Consider the following 13,197-nt stretch of genomic DNA (forward strand, 5'->3'; position numbering starts at 1 on the left):
TTAAAGCAGCTTGTTACTTTGCACTTTTGAGGCACAGGATTTGCTCCATGTGGTTCACACGGAGCCTCCACAGCGCTCTTCACAGGGCCGTCCCACTTCACACTGCCCTGTCCCGCTGTGAGGGGGTAAAAGACAGGGGCTACTGCTTCATGCTTCAACTCTGGTGAACTACACAACACTGTAAAGTCAAATAGGGCTGTACCATTAATAGGATTTGAAACATGAGGACAGTTTCTGCTTCAATCCCTTAAAAAACACTTAATTACTGACAGCAACTCAATACTTAATCTACAGTGGAGCTGCAGTGATTAATTGACTGATGAGACAAGTCGACTCTAAAAAATACTTGTGATTGTTTTTTTGATCATCGTTATTGTTATCTGGACCACACAGACTCTAAAACACATCCGAAAAGACCTTTTATTAACAAAGATAGAGGCATTATTAAATAAAAATGTCATAAAATAATCAACTATTTCTGTTTTCATCAATAATACATGTTATTAGTAAATATTATCTATACAGAAGCCTTCAGACACTATTTTTACCTTCATTTGGTTAAAAAAAAAAGTTGAATACTGGTAAATATTTGACAGTACATACATCGTTTTAAATATAATTCCAATTACAAGAAGAAGAAAGAAAGTGAATCTGTAAAAAAATTGACCTCTAAATGTAACCTCTTCTTAAAAGTCTCTTAAATGTGTAAATGTTTTTTTTTTTTTTTTTTATCATTTGTGCGTTGTCATATTTCCATATATCCTTGAAAAAGAGGTCTCAATCTCAATGGATTTTTATCTGGTTAAATAAAGGTAAATAAATAAATAAAGTTAAATAAATAAATCCATGTAAATAACGACCCCAAAATAATCAATAGACAATCATGTTTTTGTGTAATGGAGCAGCCTTTTAGCCACAACCGTAATGAACTCATCAAGATTTTCAGACGCCCATAAAGTCTAAGAATGACGTTTTTCCCATGAATGTGGCGTGCAGCTGTCCCGGACGGAGACACACCACAAGCGTGCGCGCCACCTGTCAGAAACACCCTAAAATGTACCTCCAGCTCCTGTCACTTCAACACAAAGCCACTGTTTTGTTTGAGCGCGCGAGCACAGGTGGCCAGAGCGGCCCAGGTCGAGTTACAGCACTGGGCTCCCACAGTTGTGAAGTCAAGTAGAGGACAAGCACCGTCTCGTCAATTAGACACTCGCACGGGACAAAGTAAGCGCGTCATTCAAAAATAAAACCAAACTCAAAGTATACGTCATGTTAAAACAATATTAAAGCTTCAAACTAGGTTCTGACACTTATGACTGGTATTCAACTTGTCACAACAACATGAATATTACAGGTAATGCTTAAGTATTCCAATCTGTTTAATTTTGTCCCCATATTTTGTGTATTTTGTGACTGAAAACATTCCAAAAGACAAAATTTTGTCTCAGTCAAACCCTAATTTAGTTTTGGTCTTGGTTTAGTCTTGGTTATGTTTTAACTTGACACAGATTGACAAAACATTGCAGATTGAAATGAACAAAACTAACCACTGAATTTCTAAATCTGAAAAAAAGAAAAACACGTTTGCAATATTCGACTGTCGTTGCATTTTAATTGTGCAGTTCTACCTTGTGTTGATGTCATTCTTACGAGAGCGTCCCGAAACCTCAAAAACACCTTCAAGCGCAGCAATAAAAAACACATAGACAGCATAATAAATCTATATATTGGTATATATATATATATATATATATATATATATATATATATGTACGCCACAGGGAAGAAGGTGAACCACAAATCCTATCAAACAAACTTAAATCTGGATAGAACCTCCTGCACAGACTTGTTCAAAGAGAAGCACAGAATCAAATGTATCTCATTTGAGCCGCAATATCCTACACATAAATACTGTATAAATCATGTCTGTCCAGGCCATGGAGCATTTTGATTCAATAAAAAGAGCAACTTGACAATACAGTGCATGAAAATATACACAAAATGAACTCATCAGTGACAGATTTAACTGCAACTAAAACAGCATTTTCATCCAACATCCATAAAAAATGCCAATTGCCGGTAATAACTTCTATTACAAGACCATTTGTTGCTAGAGGAGCTGTTTCTGCTTAAATTACATGATAGACTTTTTTCTTTGCTGCAAGGCACAACCGTAAATCAATATAAACAGTGACTTCCTTAAATCAGAAACATGTTGTGCTTTGTCTGCTTTTCGTTCAAAATGAAATTAAAAGACAAACTATTGGCTGCAAATACAAAACCAATCCGCTCTATTTAAACAGCACATTTAACAAACTGCTCATAAAACAAACGAATAATAAACCTCTGAAATAATAACTACTCTAAAAAAACACATAGTAGCTAAAAACAATTTAAAAAGTCAACCCTATTAAGGACATTTCTGCTTGATTTTTCAATGTTTTGGGTGATTTAAAAGGAGCTACACGTTAACCTTCCTTAAAGACCCGAAATCCTGCAATAAATCCCCAATATAAATAGTTTTAAAACGGTGGTACCTTGCTCTTAGTCCCTGCTGGTGGAGAGCATGTGTCTCTGTGCGCCTCTGCAGCGGATGTGAGACTGGCAGCTGTGTCCCAAACCCGGCCCAGGACCAGCCCCTCCTCAAAGTCCCCGAGAGGAGCCTGACAAGTCCCATCAAACGCACTGCATTGTTGACTAAAGGGAATCACAATATTAAGGACTGGCCAGGCTGAACCGTCCCCCCCCCCCCCTAAGGCATCCCAATTCCTCGGTGGGGCGTAACCTACTCGTTTTATCCTCGCTCATCTCCAGAGCGTTCACTGTAATGAAGGACTGAGACAGCAGAAGCCAGACGGGCCAGAAAGATCAGATACTGTAAACCAAAGAGCTGCGAAGGGATTCAAAAATGCAGGAGAAATACTCGAATATTCCTCTGTAAACTTATTTGAAATGTTTAGTGGGCCATGAACTTAAAAAGAAAGACTAAAGCCGGACTGATTAAGGTCTGATCCAGGACTAGACCAGGTTTTAATCAAGTCTACAGTAAAAAAAACAACAACAAAGTGTTAGTTTGGGCCATAACAAAAATACAGGGCAATAGATACGGTCAAAATCCCGATTGTCCAAAAAAAAATACAGCAAATTAATAAAGGGAGCAAAGATTCAAACTGATAACACTGAATAAGCCTCATCAGGCAAAATGCTGAGCGTGGCAGTAATGATAGCAATAAACACATGTTTTGTTTTGACATTTTTGAGAAGCAAGTGTTGAGTCTCAAAATTGCGTCTTTTTATCAATTTGTAAAATAAAAAAATAAAGCCAAAAGGTCAAATATCACTGTAAAAAAACATGTTAAAAATGATTCAAAAAGAGTTAATACAAAGTTTATATAAATTGCTATTTGAATTGGAATGAACACAGTTCTCAATTTGCAACGGATGATATTAATTAAGTTACAGAATTTCCTCTGCAAAACAACAAAACGTCCTGTCTCTAAGGAGTCTAATTATGTATAAAACTTGCTACGGCTGTAGTTTAGATCTCTACAAACATGTTCTGATTAGTGCATTAGTTTAGTAGATCTAAAATGTTGATGCTCCTGAACATAAAACACACATCTCACCGCAATCTCAATATAAGAACAAAAAAGATTGTAATTCAATATTTTGATTCAAAATTGTTCAGCCCATTAAAGTTGCTATTGTATTTAGTCTACAACCATGAACAATATTGAGTACTTTTTCTGCAAAAATACAAAAAAATGGACAATCTGGCTTGATCCTAAAGTCACGGTCATCCATCACACAGTGTGTTTACTCAGTGAATAATAATTAATAGATAAAAGGTTCTCCAGTGTCTCTGATTGCCCTGGCATTGTTCTGTGGATTACTCTGCAAACACCTCCAGGTGCACATTCCTCCCCAGCAGCACAAAAGTGGGAGACGCTCCTCAGAGTCAATAAAAGGGGCCGCCTCTTTGCCTTGAACCCTGCGTGTCTGAGCAGGACCAACCTCTGGAAATGGATTAAATACTGGTGGTGAACCTCTGTGTCAGAGAAGCAGCCGCGTTAATCAAAACGTCCCATGCACCTTCACTGAGGCGGAGAAGAAACTGTAAACCTGGTCACAGATGGAACCTGTAATCATTGAAGCAGTGGGTCTATTCAAGGTGTGAGCTTTCTGAACGGCAGGGTTGAAGATTAAGCATCTTTTACGCAGTTTAAAGGTGCATTATGTAACTTTTCTGGTGGGGGTTATAGCTTTACCTGCTGTTCCACTGTATGGCATCAAAGGGGCTCTACCCAACATTTCTTTTGTCTTAGTACACATATATTGTTATGGCGCCTGAGTCAAAATGAGGCCGCCATGTGTTGTCTGCATCTAATCATAGAGTTTAAAATGAACCTGATCTGTTTTTCACATTTTAAGACAGTATAAACCTCACTGTGATTGGGGTTTCCTTTTTACAGATCTGTAACTTGGCCTGAGTCGCGCTTATCTCCATGGAGATAGATAAGTTGAATGCGGTACAGTGGAATATTCCAGCCAAAGCGATAACATCTTCAGAGACAAGCAGAGGTTTGGGTGGCACAAGCTTCCAGAGGGTGCTGGCTCGCTTTAGGCCCGCGGAGCCGTTTGAAGCCAGGTGATTGTAGAGTTAGTGCATGTTAGCATCAGCTGTTTCCTGCTACTCACGTCAAGACCCAAAGTATTATATTTCAACACTATCTAGACCCAAAGCATTACATAAAGAGATGGTGTAGAGGCACAGAAAAGTGAAATAAATGCAGAAAACCGGAGGAGAGTCTTTAGCCACATCTCAGAGCCAAACTAAGCGTTTTTTTGTGAATCCCTGAGATCGGCCTTATGAAGATGAAGAATAAGTCAGGTACAATTTAAGAAACAATGTGACAGACCCCTTCACAGACCCCTGCCATGGAAACGCAATCCAACACAAACAAAAGTGACCCGAGACGCCCCGAAGTGAAGCACTCTGGGGACCAAGGCCAGTGGAAACAAGGCTATAGTGCACCTTTAACCCTGCTGAGGAAGGGGTTTCACCAGTTTATTCTTGGCTTAATTACTCTCTTTTAACCTGATAGTGAGACATTTCTTAAGACGGCGCTTAATGTGAAACATTTGAGAAACACTTTTTACACAAAAATAAGTTCTTCACTTAGTCCCATTTAATTACAGCTAACAACTCAGGTGTTAAACGGAGGCTTTGTGGCGCAAGCTCAGCCACTTTGACGGATTCATTTATGACAGTGAGAAATGACTGTGACACCAAGTTCACCACAAGTAAATAAACACTTTCAACATCAGCAGACAAAAAAAAAACAATTATAATAATGGAAACAAAACTACCATTATTTTGTGTTTAAAAATATATTCCATTGTCCAAAAAAGGTCTATTTTTTATTTTTCAATATTGTTGTATCTAAGCCGTACTGAATCTTTTCCTAGCTGAATCGGGTCATTGCGGCGGACATCAATACCGTGAAGAAATGTATTTTGGTTTGTTTTTATTGACATTGACCATACAGTCCCATCATTTCAGAAATGGCTTTTTGCAGTTTCCACGCTTGCACCGTCGCTGTCGAAGTACAAAATAACTAGGCAAAGTTAAACAAACATGTACGAGAAGACCAAAATAGCCAGTAATGGCCAAACTGCCCACGCACGCTCAGTGTCCAACAACACGCTTCAGGGGCAGATACATTTCCAGCTCGGGCTCATTTCGAGGAAGAAACCTGCGGAAGATCAGAGCGGGAGATGTGAACCTGATAATGCACACAAATAAATGTAGATCTGAGGGCGAAGGGGAGGCGGGGAGGAAGGGGAGATAGGGAGGGCGAGGTGCTTCCTGTTTCCATAGCTCTAATTATAAAGGTCTCTTGAGAATACAGCCTTTAAGGAAGAAGGGCTTTGTCATTGACGAACACGCTCAATGTCAGGAGGCTCTGGATTTGTCATATTCGGGCAATCAGAGACTTTCAAACCCCAAACCAAGCCTTAGTCAAACTGCAAATGGTGTAAAGTTACTGTAAAGTTAACGTAATCAGGGTGCAGGGAATAAGTCATTGTGTCAGAACAAAAAGAGATGTGGAAAAAGCAAAATGAGTTATTTTGTGCTTGTAAAGTAGGACTGAACGGACTCTAATTGCATTTTTTCCTGACAAGCAAATTGCGATTACATTTGTGATTTGTGCGCAGTTAAATTCAGTGCAAAGTTCACATTTGAGAGGAAAAAAAAGAAAAGGAAACACTGTCTAAACTACAGAATTAGCAGGTTTTAGACACAAAAAAACAGGATATTTTGTTGTTTGCTGAGGAAATTACAGTAGATTACATAAATTACAGCAGTGACCATTCAAATTGCAGTTTCGACTCAATTGCAATATATTTCGTAGCCCTTTTGCATAGTCGCTGTAAAGTGCTTATTGTCACACATTTAGAAATACATACCACGTTATCTATTATCATTTTAACCATCGATCGTTCGTCTTTTATATCATCTGGACACTAGACGCTGCTTTACGTTGCGTCATTCAATCACTCACGCACCACATACTTAGGCAAGATGGGTTAAGTGTCTTGCCCCGGGACACGACAACAGTCAGAGCTGCTACTGCTACTGATACTGCTGTTACTTATAATAACACTTAGTTCAAATAAGAAGTGACGGCAAAAAGAAGCCGACTTATTGATAGTACCACAACTACTTCTGTCACCACTGACACAATAAACGCTACAGCTACCACACATTACATTACTACGACTGTTGTCACTTCTGCTACAACACAACACAATTTGACACTTTAATTGATGTATTTCAGTTATAAATGTGTAAAATCCTGTATACTATGTTTTGGGTCATGTTCGTAATGGTCGTCCTATTTATTTGACACGTTTCCCTTACATACACAAGTCTTTTTAGTCCAAACTACAATGAACCTATTTGCGTGTTGTTGGTGCAGCAAGGAGACTTTCCTATTTAAAGATAAAGCACAGATAGATTTGTAAAACGATGCGGCCGAAGCGAACATGTGACGCTTCTATAAACATCTGAATTATGTTTGTAGAGCATGAAGTGAAGCAGGGCCAGACAAAACATTGACAAAATGCTCGCTCCCACTAGGTCTATACATGGACCATTTATGTCTACTTAATATCCAAGAGTTACCTAAGAGTTACCTAAAGTTGTCAGTAATAGCCCGGGACAGAAGAACGTAGAGGAGCATAATAGATGAACAATGCCCACCAAAGGGAATAAATACACATAAGTAGGGCAGAGTAAAGTCACCTCCTCCTCCTCTGTGATTGGTTAAATCCACCTGTCACTCACTCAAATCCTTACAAAGGCAGATCAATAGGAAGAAAAGCACTACATCACGATATGACAAATTCTCCAAAAAATTTCGTAAAAAATCGCCAAGATTCAACTTTCATTAAAACAAATTAAAACCCTTTTGAGTTTGTAGCGTTTGAAAAAGTCTAGTCACAGTGGAGGATGAGACAAAAAGCTGCATTGCAAAATTTCCATGAAACAGTGAAAGGAGGAAGTAGCTCTCGCAAACCCTTTGACACATCGCTAATATTCACAAACAATTTGAATTTGAGCTTTTATTTCAGACGAAGTGAGCCAGGAGTGAACGTCAATGCTTAGTTGAACCTAGCGACGTTTTTGACCTTTCCTTCAAGGTTTGTGATCAATAAAATACTTTATTATTAGCTACAAACAAAGAAAATCGGTCTGATTCTGCCAAAATGTGCGGCTATAGCTTATTTTTTATCCTAGAGTAAATTTAAATAGCTTTTCTTTAATGCATGTCCTTTTTATTTTGTATATGCTGTTTTATTATTGCGGTTTATTATAAGTGTTCTGATTCTGCCAAAATGTGCTGCTATAGCCTATTTTTTATTTTTTATCCTATAGTAAATTGTTTTTCTTTAATGCATGCCCTTTTTTATTTCATATATGCTGTTTTATTATTTTTCATTGTTTTATTTTGCACCAAATCACAAAAGCAAGTTCCTATGACAAAATTTCTGATTCTGCTTTTATGAGGGAAAAAACTTAATATACTTATTTTTAAAAGTATAAATTTGTCAATCCCACTTTAAATTCAAGCCTAGATCAGAGTTTCGCAATTTTTTTAGGCTGGGATCCCAAAAATAACCGGAAATCATGTAAAAATAGTTAAATACAGTGTCATAATATTGATATAACATCTTGAAACCATCTCGCGACCCCCAGCTCATGCTTTTGTGAACCACTGACCAACAGTGCAGTGGATCAAAGTCGCCTGGAGAGGGCTCATTCCCGCCTTCCTCAAGTGTCCAACGTGGGAAAACAAGACCATTATTCCCAACAACAATGGTGTGAATTTCCATAAACCCCAGTGGAAAGCTTCGAAGGTGCGGAATATTAATAATCAGTCTGACAAGCCTGTTTGCAATCAGCTTTGTCCGGCCCATTAGTATGCAGGAGACATGTAAGTAGAGCGGGGCAGAGGGCGGCGGGCCTTCGTGCAGCGCCGCTTATCACCGGGCAACACCACCGCCCCACCGAGAATGTGTACAGTGGTCCGGAGCCGGCCTCTGCTTGCTCTGGACCCATAGAGGTAATTACTCACAAATACTGTAAAACCAACTGAGGAAGAAGGAAAAAAAGACGGGGGGAACAGTTCGCAGAGATGTGATTTGCAATTAAATAGGTGCAGTTCACAAAGGTCCTTGGTGGCAATAAAAGAGGCTCTCGAGGAGGAGTGGTGCCAGGGTTTTTTTTTTTTCAAGAGTTGTAAAAAGTTGTTATAAACAGTCTTTTAGAGGACAGGGCAGCCAAGCGTAAAGCCAACTTGTACTTCAACTTGTGCACGAAGGATCTATTGATGTGATGTCCTGATTTATCTACATTTCAGCACTTTTCAAGATTTATAGTCATAGTAGTAATTATAGCGTTTTGTTTTTTTTAAACTTGATTCTTTCACAGTGTCAAAATGTTTCTTGGTACTTATATTTACTATGGTACTTGTGCCCGTTGTTTGTTTATGTGTTGCACTTTGAGCTTTAGAAACATTTTTCCGATGTAGTTTTCAAACCATGAAAGGCAAAGAAACAAAAGTAACAAACTAACTCACAATGCAATGCAAGATCAACAAGTGGAGTATGATTATGAGAGATAATAGTAGTATTAATAATGTAATGTAGCTGCAGAAATAGTGGCACTATTTGTCACTGCATTTGTGTTATTTAACATAATCTAATTGAGCATAATAAAGCTAAATAAGCGACTTGATGACATCCCAATGATCTATTCTACTTATCTTCTTCCTGTAATTCAAGTGCTGGATAACAACACGAGCCAAAAGCAGCTTTCTTTTGCTTTGTAAACATCAAACAGCTGCAAAAACCTGTACAAAACATGCCACTATTATCATTCATACAGTGTAAATATTGTCTGATGAATGAATGGATATCTGATCTCCATGGAGACAAGCAGGCTATGGCACCAGACCAAGTTACAAGTCAGATCGGTGGAGAGGAGACCTTTCCCACAGTAAGAATGTTTTTCAAGGTATATTTGAATAATAAGTTGAATAAATGCATAACAGATCAGTTTAATACCACAGTGTGGAACATTCCAGATGCTCTCCATAGCCAGAAGCAGGTGATGGACCTTTCTACCAGAGAGGTTAAATACAGTAGTGCACCTTTAATGTTGTGCTTGGGGCTTGTTGATCGAAAGGTCACCTGTCAATCCTAAAGCAAAAACATGTTGTTGGAGTTTGGAGACTAGATTGGATTTGTTTTAGTGTCAAATGCACTGAGTTCAAGCAGATAATGAGAAATGTCAAAAAGTGAGAAATGTCAAAATGTTTCTTGGTAATAATGTTTACTTGTTGGAGTTTGTTTTTGTGTTAAATGCACTGAAATAGAAAGATTTCATAAGTTGTTTAAGCAGAGGTTAATTCGTCAAGTAAGTATTTTCTGTCTTCATTAAAACCTTATTATTAAAGGACATCACTATTTGGATTTATCGATGAGAAGACAGCAAACGTAGGTCAAATGAATACATTTCCCCAATCATCCAACTAGCTTCTTCAGGGATCTTCTTAAATGCACTGCAAACACTATTCACGCTACAAACGTTGTCCCGTTGACATAATTCAACCTTCTTTTGGTACGAAACCACCAACCCGGACGCCTGCAGGATAACACAAACATCTTTAAAGAAGATGAATCATAATTCAAAATCAGTCGATGTGTGAAGTGATTAATTTTTTGCCACATTGCCCATGGTGTAAGTTGAAGCATGCCCTGTCTCGCTGTCTTTTTCTCTTCATCTCTATTTTCCATCCCCGCTGTCATCACCCATTACCACAGCTCCCCATATTTACCTTACAAGCATGGAAAAAACACATGTCTACCTAATGAACCAAATCCTAAACAGACCGACTAGAGCAATCGTCGTCTTCTTTTCTTTTCAGTCAGAATTAGTGAAGCATTTTTCCCCTCTGGACCTTGGGACTGTGCTGAGCCTGGAGCTTAATCAAGTGGAAATGGGGAGCAGTGAGTTGAGGGGGGGGTGGTCCCGGAGTTTGGGGTGCAGGGGGAGAATGGGCCAATTGTTCTGATAAAGGGCTCACGTTGTGCCCACTTTGAAGTCTCCTCTGGGGGGACGTGGTATGCTTTACAGTAGCATTTCAGCGCATTACTTTCCCCTGACAAATCAATAGAAAACACACATGATTGATGCCGAGACACAGTGAAGGGTTAGTGACTAAAAACTAACCCCAAGTTAAGTTTAAGCACGCTTCACTCACTCCGACACCTGACATTGTGGACATTCAAGAGGAGAGGCTCCCTTCTGTGTGGAGCAGACACTGTCTCCCACTGATCTATTATGCTGCAAGGCTTTTCTCATGCAAGTCTGGGATAAAGCCCTGTCTAGCTAAGCGTAGGGGGCAAACAATTTGGGCTAAAACCTGCTTAACTGCACAGAAAAACTGCACAAAAAATAGTGGCAATGTCCTACAGAAGTCCCAAAAAAAGAGGTTTATGCATTAAAGTTGCTGCAAATCAGAACGTCAAGCTGGCAAATGGGATTCAAATGAAGATTGATAAAGTGACATGGTGAAAAGACTGGACACAAGTTGTGCACAAACCTCTGTATGTGGTCCTCAGCAGGTGCGCGTCCCCGGGATGCTGCGTTGTCCCCCTCACGCCATTGCTTCTGCTCATTTCTTGCAGGGGAAAGTTGAAAACGTGATGCTGAAAATTGAAATAATAATGAAAAGCAAAATAAATGCACGGGAATATACACATCGCGTGCCAATACACAGTGCGCGTCTCCGCTCGTCTGCGGCGGGACTTACGCGGGGGAAACAGCGCCAGTTGTCAGTGTTTAGCGCAGGTTCAGTCCAAGGCGCACAAAAGTAGTGGATATTTGCATTAGGCTAACCCTCCCCTCGCCTTTCACTGCGGCCTTTGTTTGTCGCAGTCGGGGCTCGGATTCAGTCCTTCCCTAAATCCCTGACGACCGGAGCGGAGAATGCGCGCAGCTTTGCCCGGGATCCGCAGCCAATTAGGCAAGGAACACACAAAACACGCTCAGGAAAAAGACTCAAGACAATAATAATCTAAACAGTGGGATTTAGGCAGGTTATGTGTGAGTATTTAAAAGAAATATCAAGAAAGAGTAAAAAGTTGCAATCTTAAATGATTTTGAAACGTGAACCGAACGGGTGAACTTACCCTTTTATGTTTCCAAAGTGATCCACAAGTGAGAAAGCTACAAGAGCTTCAAAAGGATCAAACATTAAATTTACCAACACTTATTTAACTTAAGTTTCTGCATTTGAAAGACGTAATGGCACGCAGACGTCTTTGCAAAGAGTGCGGTGATTACTGAAGATTTGTCGCTCTCTAGTGGTTACAGGTAGAACTGTCTTTAGTAACTCAGGCACTAGGCGAGTAAATCTGTTTAATAGTTTATTTTAATGATTACAATATTATGTTATTTTAATGATATTGATGTTCACATCAATATCATTAAAATCTAAACAATCAACATAAACAAAGTAAAAAGCCACTTCAAAGAACATTTTATATCACAATACTGTTCAATATCACCATCTCGACTTCGTTTAAAAACCATTCCAAGTACCTCGTACCCCTGATAGGGAAACACTGGACTACTGACCGAAACTGACTATTTTGTTAAGCTGTGCATGCATTGTGTTAAAACAGCTTTTTTCAGACTTAACTCTTCAAACCTGTCAATAATGGTAGTTTTATTGTTTATTTTCTAACACTATTGCTTTCTGTTTGTATTAGACCTATTTCTTATTTCTCGTCTGACACATACAGTGGATATAAAAAGTTTACACACCTCTGATAAAATTCCAGATTTTGTGATGTAAAAAAAAGAGACCAAGATAAAATATTTCAGAATTTGTTTTACCTTTAAAGTTTTCAAGTGAAAAAATAAATAAAAATCCTTTGGGGAGGGGGGAATAAAAAAATAAAATAATGTGGTTGCATACGTGTGCACAACCTTAAACCAATATTTTGTTGAAGCACCTTTTGATTTTATTACTCTGACTCTGACTAAACCATCCCCAAAACTGTAATCTGCTTTTGAAGAATCCATTCTTTTGTTGATTTTGGGTGTATGCTTTGGGTCATTGTCCTGCTGAAAGATGAAGTTCCTCTTTTTCTTCTTCTTCAACGTTCTAGCAGAAGCCTGAATGTTTTGTGCCAACATTGACTGATATTTGGAACTGGTCATAATTCCCTCCACCTTGACTCAGGCCCAGTTCCAGTTGAAGAAAAACAGACCCAAAGCTTCACTGTGGGTGTTTTTTTGGTGATATGTTTTTGTGTTTTTGCCCCGAAAACATACTTTTTGTAGTTATGTCTAAAAAGTTCAACTTTGGTTTCATCAGACCGCAACTACACTTTTTTTTTTAAAGAAAAGGCCCAGACATATGAAGTTGTCACATGTACTACACAGCAAGTACTTTCTAGATATTTCAGCATCCCTTTTAATGTTGCTGTAGGTTTCTTCTTCCCGGACCAGTTTCCTTCTCAGCTTTTCGGTCATCAATTTTCTTCATCAAGTTCTTGAAAATGTCACTGTTGTCCTATATTTCCTCCACTTGATGATGACTTCACTGTGCTCCATGT

At 38.9% G+C, this 13,197-nt stretch overlaps 1 protein-coding gene across 2 annotated transcripts in view; it reads right to left on the minus strand.

The window, feature by feature from the left end:
* The window catches only part of plekhg4b (pleckstrin homology domain containing, family G (with RhoGef domain) member 4B), a 55,086-nt gene extending 43,810 nt beyond the window's left edge, over positions 1–11,276 (minus strand). Inside the window, exon 1 of one of the 2 annotated variants that reach the window (XM_072460169.1) lies at positions 11,175–11,276. The gene's annotated coding sequence lies outside the window, so the exon portion shown is untranslated. Of the gene's footprint in view, positions 1–2,537; positions 2,702–11,174 lie in introns of those variants that run through there. The other variant, XM_072460168.1, reaches the window with a different exon arrangement.
* Between the last annotated feature and the right edge of the window lie 1,921 nt (positions 11,277–13,197).

This window comes from Eucyclogobius newberryi, unplaced genomic scaffold, assembly GCF_026437365.1.
Source record: "Eucyclogobius newberryi isolate DKJ021-1_F unplaced genomic scaffold, fEucNew1.0.hap1 SCAF_3, whole genome shotgun sequence".
Taxonomy (NCBI): Eukaryota; Metazoa; Chordata; class Actinopteri; order Gobiiformes; family Gobiidae; genus Eucyclogobius; species Eucyclogobius newberryi.